The following is a 7,578-nucleotide window of genomic DNA, read 5'->3' as shown; positions in this document are numbered from 1 at the left end:
GGTATAAATAATAAATTATTATTAATTACTACAATAGGTCTTCTGCAGGCACCTATGGTTAAGCTTCGAGGGTGGGAACGTAGCTCAATGGTAGGGCAGGTGCTTTGCCCACAAAAAGTTCCAGGTTCAATGTTTGGCATCTCTAGACAAGCCTGGGAAAGACCGACCCCTGTACTTGCCTGTATAAGGAGAACATGGTTATCTTCTGCCTGCATGATTCAACCTCCGTCCCTTTCTGCAGTTACTTACGAAGGAGCGTCTCCACCTCCATCGTTCTACCTGGACACTGAGGTCCAGCTCCAAGGGCCTTCTGGCGGTTCCCTCACTACGAGAAGCCAAGTTACAGGGAACCAGGCAGAGGGCCTTCTCGGTAGTGGCACCCGCCCTGTGGAACGCCCTCCCACCAGATGTCAAAGAGAAAAATAACTACCAAAGTGTTAGAAGACATCTGAAGGCAGCCCTGTTTAGGGAAGCTTTTAATGTTTAATAAGTTATTGTATTTTAGTGTTTGGTTGAAAGCTGCCCAGAGTGGCTGGGGAAACCCAGCCAGATGGGTGGGGTATAAATAAATTATTATTATTATTATTATTATTATTATTATTATTATTATTATTACCTTACACATGTTTCCCTTTTCTCCTGAAAAAGCAGAAATCCAGCAGGCAGTGCATTTCCCTTTCTCCATGTCAGAAGAAAACTGCTGGATTTTGTCTGCCTTGCAGGCATTAAAAAACAAAGGAACCTCGCAAGGGGGGGGGGAGGCAGCCCCACTTGACTTTTATAAGTGTTTTAATAGCATCTGGGTTGATGCTGAAAACATCCTCTTATATCCTGCAAAAGAAATAATTGTTAACTGAAGACAAAGAGACACATCAACAGGAAATGGAGGCTGATAGAATACTAATGACCATTTAAGGTGATTGAGTCTGAACAGTTATATAAATACATTCAAGGCTGACATCTTTATCAAGAGCTATTAAATGCTGAAGTGCTCAGAGTAAGAGGAGGTAGAACTCAGAGGGATGGAAACTGGCAGAGATAAGGGTAAAGAGGGAAGGATGAGAGAGCCAAGTGGGGTTTTCCTGTTTCGTTCTTTTAAAGCATTCCACATCCCCTTATCGAACCAACAGAAGATCACAGTTAAGAAATTGGGTGGGTGAGGAAGTCTGTCTGAATTAGAAAATAATATCGCTGAGATGCAAATGAGGCAATAGTACAAACAAAACCCAAAGCAAAAAAACTGGAGGCTGGAGAAACTTTGGGCTATGTCTGGTACTGGATAAAGAAATACCAACTTATTTTATGTTTCTTGTTATAATTTATTTTTCATTTTACATTTTACATTTCACATCAAACAAAATAATTTCGCACTGAATTTCAATACCCCATTTCAACCTCCCTCCCTTTCTGTATTTACTTATGTTTATAAATGGTCAAAGGCCTGGAAACGATGCCTTATGAGGAACGGCTAAGGGAGCTGGGCATGTTTAGCCTGGAGAAGAGGAGGTTAAGGGGTGATATGATAGCCATGTTCAAATATATAAAAGGATGTCACATAGAGGAGGGAGAAAGGTTGTTTTCTGCTGCTCCAGAGAAGCGGACACGGAGCAATGGCTCCAAACTACAAGAAAGAAGATTCCACCTAAACATTAGGAAGAACTTCCTGACAGTAAGAGCTGTTCGACAGTGGAATTTGCTGCCAAGGAGTGTGGTGGAGTCTCCTTCTTTGGAGGTCTTTAAGCAGAGGCTTGACAACCATATGTCAGGAGTGCTCTGATGGTGTTTCCTGCTTGGCAGGGGGTTGGACTCGATGGCCCTTGTGGTCTCTTCCAACTCTAGGATTCCATGATTCTATAAGATATCTGCTGCACCTCCAAGTTAAACCTAATTATTATTTATCCACTATTACAAAATTAGTTTTATATCACTGCACGTCTTTACATTAATCCTGCTAATGATTTGATCTGTTTAAATTCATTTTTAAAATATTCAATAAACAATTTCCACTCTAAATTAAAAAATCTTGTCATCTTGATTTCTTATTATTCTGGTAAAGGTAAAGGTAAAGGTACCCCTGCCCATACGGGCCAGTCTTGCCAGACTCTAGGGTTGTGCGCTCATCTCACTCTATAGGCCGGGAGCCAGCGCTGTCTGCAGACACTTCCGGGTCACGTGGCCAGCGCGACAAGCTGCGTCTGGCAACCCAGCGCAGCGCACGGAACGCCGTTTACCTTCCCGCTGGTAAGCGGTCCCTATTTATCTACTTGCACCCGAAGGTGCTTTTGAACTGCTAGGTTGGCAGGCGCTGGGACCGAACGACGGGAGTGCACCCCGCCGCGGGGATTCGAACCGCCAACCATGCGATCGGCAAGTCCTAGGCACTGAGGCTTTAACCCACAGCGCCACCCACTTATTCTGGTAAGTTCTGCCATTTCTGCGTATTCCAGCAGTTTTTGCTGCCATTCTTCTTTGGCTGGGGTGTTATCTTTTCCATCTTTGGGCTAAAATAATTTGGACTGCCATGGATGCATACATAAAATATTTCTTGTCTCTCACCACCAAAGGAACACAAGTGAATAGTAAAGAGAATCCACACAGGTGACGCTGACACAAAACCCCACACATACACTAAGAAGCATTGTCACCCCACCCCCACCCCACTCACCATTCCCCCCTCCACCTCTTCCCCCCTTTTCCTCCTAATGTAGCACTAAAGGTAAAAGTAAAGGGACCCCTGACCATTAGGTCCAGTCGTGGCCGACTCTGGGGTTGCGGTGCTCATCTCGCTTTATTGGCCGAGGGAGCCGGCCTACAGCCAGCATGACTAAGCCGCTTCTGGCGAACTAGAGCAGCGCACGGAAACGCCGTTTATCTTCCCGCCAGGGCGGTACCTATTTACCTACTTGCACTTTGACGTGCTTTCGAACTGCTAGGTTGGCAGGAGCAGGGACCGAGCAACAGACGCTCACCCCGTCGCAGGGATTCAAACTGCCGGCCTTCTGATTGGCAAATCCTAGGCTCTGTGGTTTAACCCACAGCACCACCCACGTCCCTAATGTAACACTAATGTCTCAACAAATGAAACTGACCTGTAGAAAACGTAACTTGAAAAAAGAGACATTGCAGATACCTTTGTAAACCAATAAATCTTCAATAAAAATATATATTTGAAAAAGAAAGATCAGGCTTTGCTTCTCAATCAATCAATCAATCAATCAATAAGTTTTTATATTGTTTGGGTATCTCAAATCCTATTATTCCCAAAAGAAAAGGTTCTGGTTTCTTAGAAAAGGTTATCTTAAGAATAAATGTGAACTTTAATTCCATCAGCACATGGGTAACGCTGCTAAATTGCATCTTGAATCTGCTTTTCAAAATGACATGGCCGTGGGATTATAAATCAGTGTTTATAACAATTATGATTCAAAAATGTGCATTGTTCACCCACCAAGTCTCTTGCCTAAGACTCAGTTGACTGGAGCAAACAGGGCTCCAACATCTGCCCCATGAGGAGGCCAGCGAGGAGGAGGAAGAGGCAACCCAATATTTTCTGATGCCTGAGGCCAAGGACAAAAGGGCATCCCTGCCCATTCCCCATGCAGAAACCAAAGGGAGTGGCAGTGGAGTCTTACTTCAATGCTGGTCACAGGGCAAGGAGTGTCCTCTACCTGGGGGCAGCAGGCTAGCTTAGACGTTTCAGAGGAAATGTGGGGTGTGGGAGGCTACATCCTCTGCCGGGAATGTGAGAAAAGAAATCATGGTCTATTGTCTCCTCCAGCATTGGTCTTTAAACTTGTGGATCAGGAACGGAAATAGATAAAAGGCAGAAACTGGTGTCAACAAAACTCTTCAAAGTGTTTGCATCAGAAGCACTGGGTGTGTGCATGTCAATGTTTGACCTCCGCATCAGGCAGCAAAAATCTTGTGCCGCCACCGTTTCCGTGCTAAATCAATGCAGTGCCTGACCTTTCTTCGCTTAAATAGACTTCAGTGCTAGGATACCGCTAGATCCTTAAAAATCTCAGGCCATAGACTGAGGACATGAATTTGTATACAGTTTGTGTGTGCTAAATTATACATACAGAGGCAAATTTAGGCTGGCTTTCAAAGGATTAAGCTGCTGTGCAAGTGACAGGGGTTAAACAAAAAAGGGGGAAGGGGCTGGAGATTCCCCCGGTGCAAATGATCTGGGGTTTTACACACACAATTCTGCACTGGGCCACCCCTTAACAACATCCCTGGTTAAGTAGCTTGATACAGTTCATTGCTGTTTTTTCCTGAGAATTTTTCAACTTTCTGATAATAATGATCTTTTTTTGTTCCTTCTCTTCTCCTGCACAAAGCTACTGTTTCCCTAAAGCGTTCAAAGATCACAAAATGCCAGGACTTCAAAGAGCTTTTTTTTAAAAAAAAAAAAAAATCAGACATACCCTTTGTCGTTTCTCTTAACTAGACAATTTGATGAAGCACTGATTTCACCTTTTATAAGCCACAAAGTTCCACCCACCGTAATGAGCTGAAATAACTTGACGGGACAAAAATCAAAGGTATATATTAGTAGAGGTGGGGGGGTGCTGCCCTAAACCTAAGATACCTATTAATTGCAGAGCAATATCCATAAGATCAAGAGGAAAATATGAGGTCGAATTTGCTGCATCCTGAAACACTCATCTCGGTTTATCATGCCTGGTAATGGGAATACTGTATAGTGCAGCAATATCTGAAGTAAGAAGTACAGGCTGCAATGATATGCCTCTTTCCATCGAGGGCCACATTCCATACTGAGTGATCTCCTGGGGGCCAGAGGCGAAACTGGAGATAGCGAAAGATTTACTAGGCTACACACTCAAAACACCCCTCTCTGCGTTATCAGAGTACAAGTTTGCATTCCTGCCCGGGAAAACACTGCAGGAAAATGCAAAGCAGGCTGTGTGAAGTGTGTGGCACGGAAAGGTGTGCTGCCTGCAGGGAAAGGGCCAGATGGAGAGGGCCACATTTGGCCCCTGGAGCTGAGCTTCCCCAACCACAAGCCAGCAATGGGAGGGGCCACAGCCAGTGGTGGGTGGGACCACTCTTTCTGCCATCCCCTTCCCCTTCCCCTGCCATTCCATTTTCTCCCATCCTCCCCCCTACCTAAAATTAGACTAAGGGTACATGAAATGAGGCCGAGGGCCACATGTATCCCTCAGGCTTTCTAGAACAGGAGCACTCACTGGCATCGGACGAGAGGCCAGTTCTTCTTTCCGACAAGGATTTCTTGAGAGCCAGTGTGGTTGTAGTGGTTAAGAGCGGTGGACTCGTAATCTGGGGAACCGGGTTCGCTTCCCCGCTCCTCCACATGCAGCTGCTGGGTGACCTTGGGCCAGTCACACTTCTCTGAAGTCTCTCAGCCCCACTCACCTCACAGAGTGTTTGTTGTGGGGGAGGAAGGGAAAGGAGAATGTTAGCCACTTTGAGACTCTGTCAGGTAGTGATAAAGCGGGATATCAAATCCAAACTCTTCTTGATGTGCATCCAGATAATTACCTGAACCTCCAAGTGTCCCTATTTTCCAGGGACAGTCCCAGATTTACAGAAGCCATCCCAGTTTCTGATTTGATGCCGGAATGTCTCACTTTTCCTTCCCTATTTTCATCAGAGAACTGCTGGAGGGTATGTGATAACAAAAATATCTTATGCCCCAGCCACTTTGGACGCCTTCCAACAAAAATACAGAGGGGGGAAAGGGGGGGGTGGAAAACCCAAGCATTAAAAGCTTCCCAAAACAGGGCTCCCTTCAGATGTCTACAAAAAGTTATATAGTTGTTTACATGACTCCCAGGGTCCGTTTTAACTCTGCAGTTAACTCTGCAGACTACGATTGCTCTATCAGTTTTGAGAAATTCCAGCTGAATGCCACTGAGAGAGCGTGGCAGACCATAATGAGGATGTCGAATCGACCACTTTCCTTGCCGTTCTGGACAAGATGGGCTGCAATCAGATGGTGGCCTCTGACCACAATTGGCATATTGGCAGAGCTGCTGTCTGCTTAGATGTCAATAAACTTCTGTGTGAAAGATTGCTGCTCATTTATTTGAACACTGAAGTGAGGTAAAACATTGAGTGTGCAATGTGAAGCCCTGGCGTTGTGTGATCACCAACAGTGTGGGAATGCAGCGCCCAGGGCAAGGAAAGTATTGTGCTCCTAAGGCAAGTATTGCGCCCCCTAGCCAGACCCTCCATGTGGTGGTGCTGCTGCTGCTTCCGGACTGAGTGGGTGGTCCTAGCACTCTGTTAAGCCTTGCCAGGGAGGGTTTGGATTCAAATCACATGCAAAAATTGTATGTTAGGAGAACAGCACACCGAAATGCTGGCAGATTTGCCCAGGAGTTTGTTGTTGTTGTTGTTGTTGTTGTTGTTGTTGTTGTTGTTGTTGTTGTTGTTGCAAACTCTGGAATTGTGGCAAGCTGAGCTCAAGACTGGAGTAACGAAAAATTCAGAAAAACTGAACCAGGCTGGTGAATCCATCCTTTCTCGAACTTTCTGCCCCTTTAACTGCTGGGGCCTCTCCTGAATGGTTAAAGGTTAGGTTTTCTCCAAAAACCATTCATTCCTTTTCCATCTATTGCCAAGGGCAGGATTCTGGATGATTAAATAAAAATAAAAAACACCCTGTTTTTTTGTCCCTATTCTTCCTGTTAAAACAAGCAAGCCCCATGGACCTTTGAGGTGAGAAGCTCTTTAATGTCCCGCCGACAAAGATCGGCACATGCTGTTCTTTCACACTTGCAACCGGAACCATCCCACAATCTCCAAAAGAAAGTCCCGTTCACTTAGAGACTGAATGGGAGTCCTCTGATGGTATCACAAAGGATTCCTTTGCCAGAATTCAGCCAGCGGAGCATTGGTCTCTGAAATACTGCTGCAGTCTGTGGCACCTGCATTGTCCTTGCCATTTTTCTACATATATTTCCACACGCATCTGGTGCCCTCCAAATGTTTTGGACTGCGATTCACAGCAGCCCCAAATGACATTTTTCTGTGGGGCACACTGCTCCCCACTCACCCTGCCTCTGCACCTGTATTGCATGCCTGCAGGGCCGGCCCTATCATGAGACAAGGTGAGGCAGCTGCCTCGGGTGGCAGGACCCACTGGGCAGAGGCGGTTTTAGGGTAGCGCGACCGGTTTGGCTGCACTAGGTGCTGTGTTGCAGGGGGTGCCAAAACAATGCTGTTAGAAAGGAGCGCTGGAGGCAGGGGGCCCTGAACTTTAGTGTCACACTAAGTGCTGCCAAAATTTGAGAGCCCAATGTCTGCCACTGCACTGGGGCAACAGATCTGCCCTCCAAGGAGTGTATCGTCTGCTGCTACTGCTGCAAATTTCGGCTGTGATGGCTCAGGATCCATGGATCTCATTTCAGCACTTTCTGCTGGTGGAATTCCTGCCGGCGAGACTTCCACCTGCCCGTACATTCAGCAGGAGGAAGGAAGAGATCTGGGCCGGTGGAATGACACTTCCGTGGGAGACCAGCTGAATCAGAAGCAAGCAGAGGGATTTGGATGGCAGCCTCGGCTGTGAATCGAAAAGCACTGGGTTCA

Source organism: Podarcis erhardii, assembly GCF_964252035.2.
Source record: "Podarcis erhardii genome assembly, chromosome: 4".
Taxonomy (NCBI): Eukaryota; Metazoa; Chordata; class Lepidosauria; order Squamata; family Lacertidae; genus Podarcis; species Podarcis erhardii.
The sequence above is the reverse complement of the archived record's forward strand: the minus strand, read 5'-3'. Positions refer to the sequence as shown.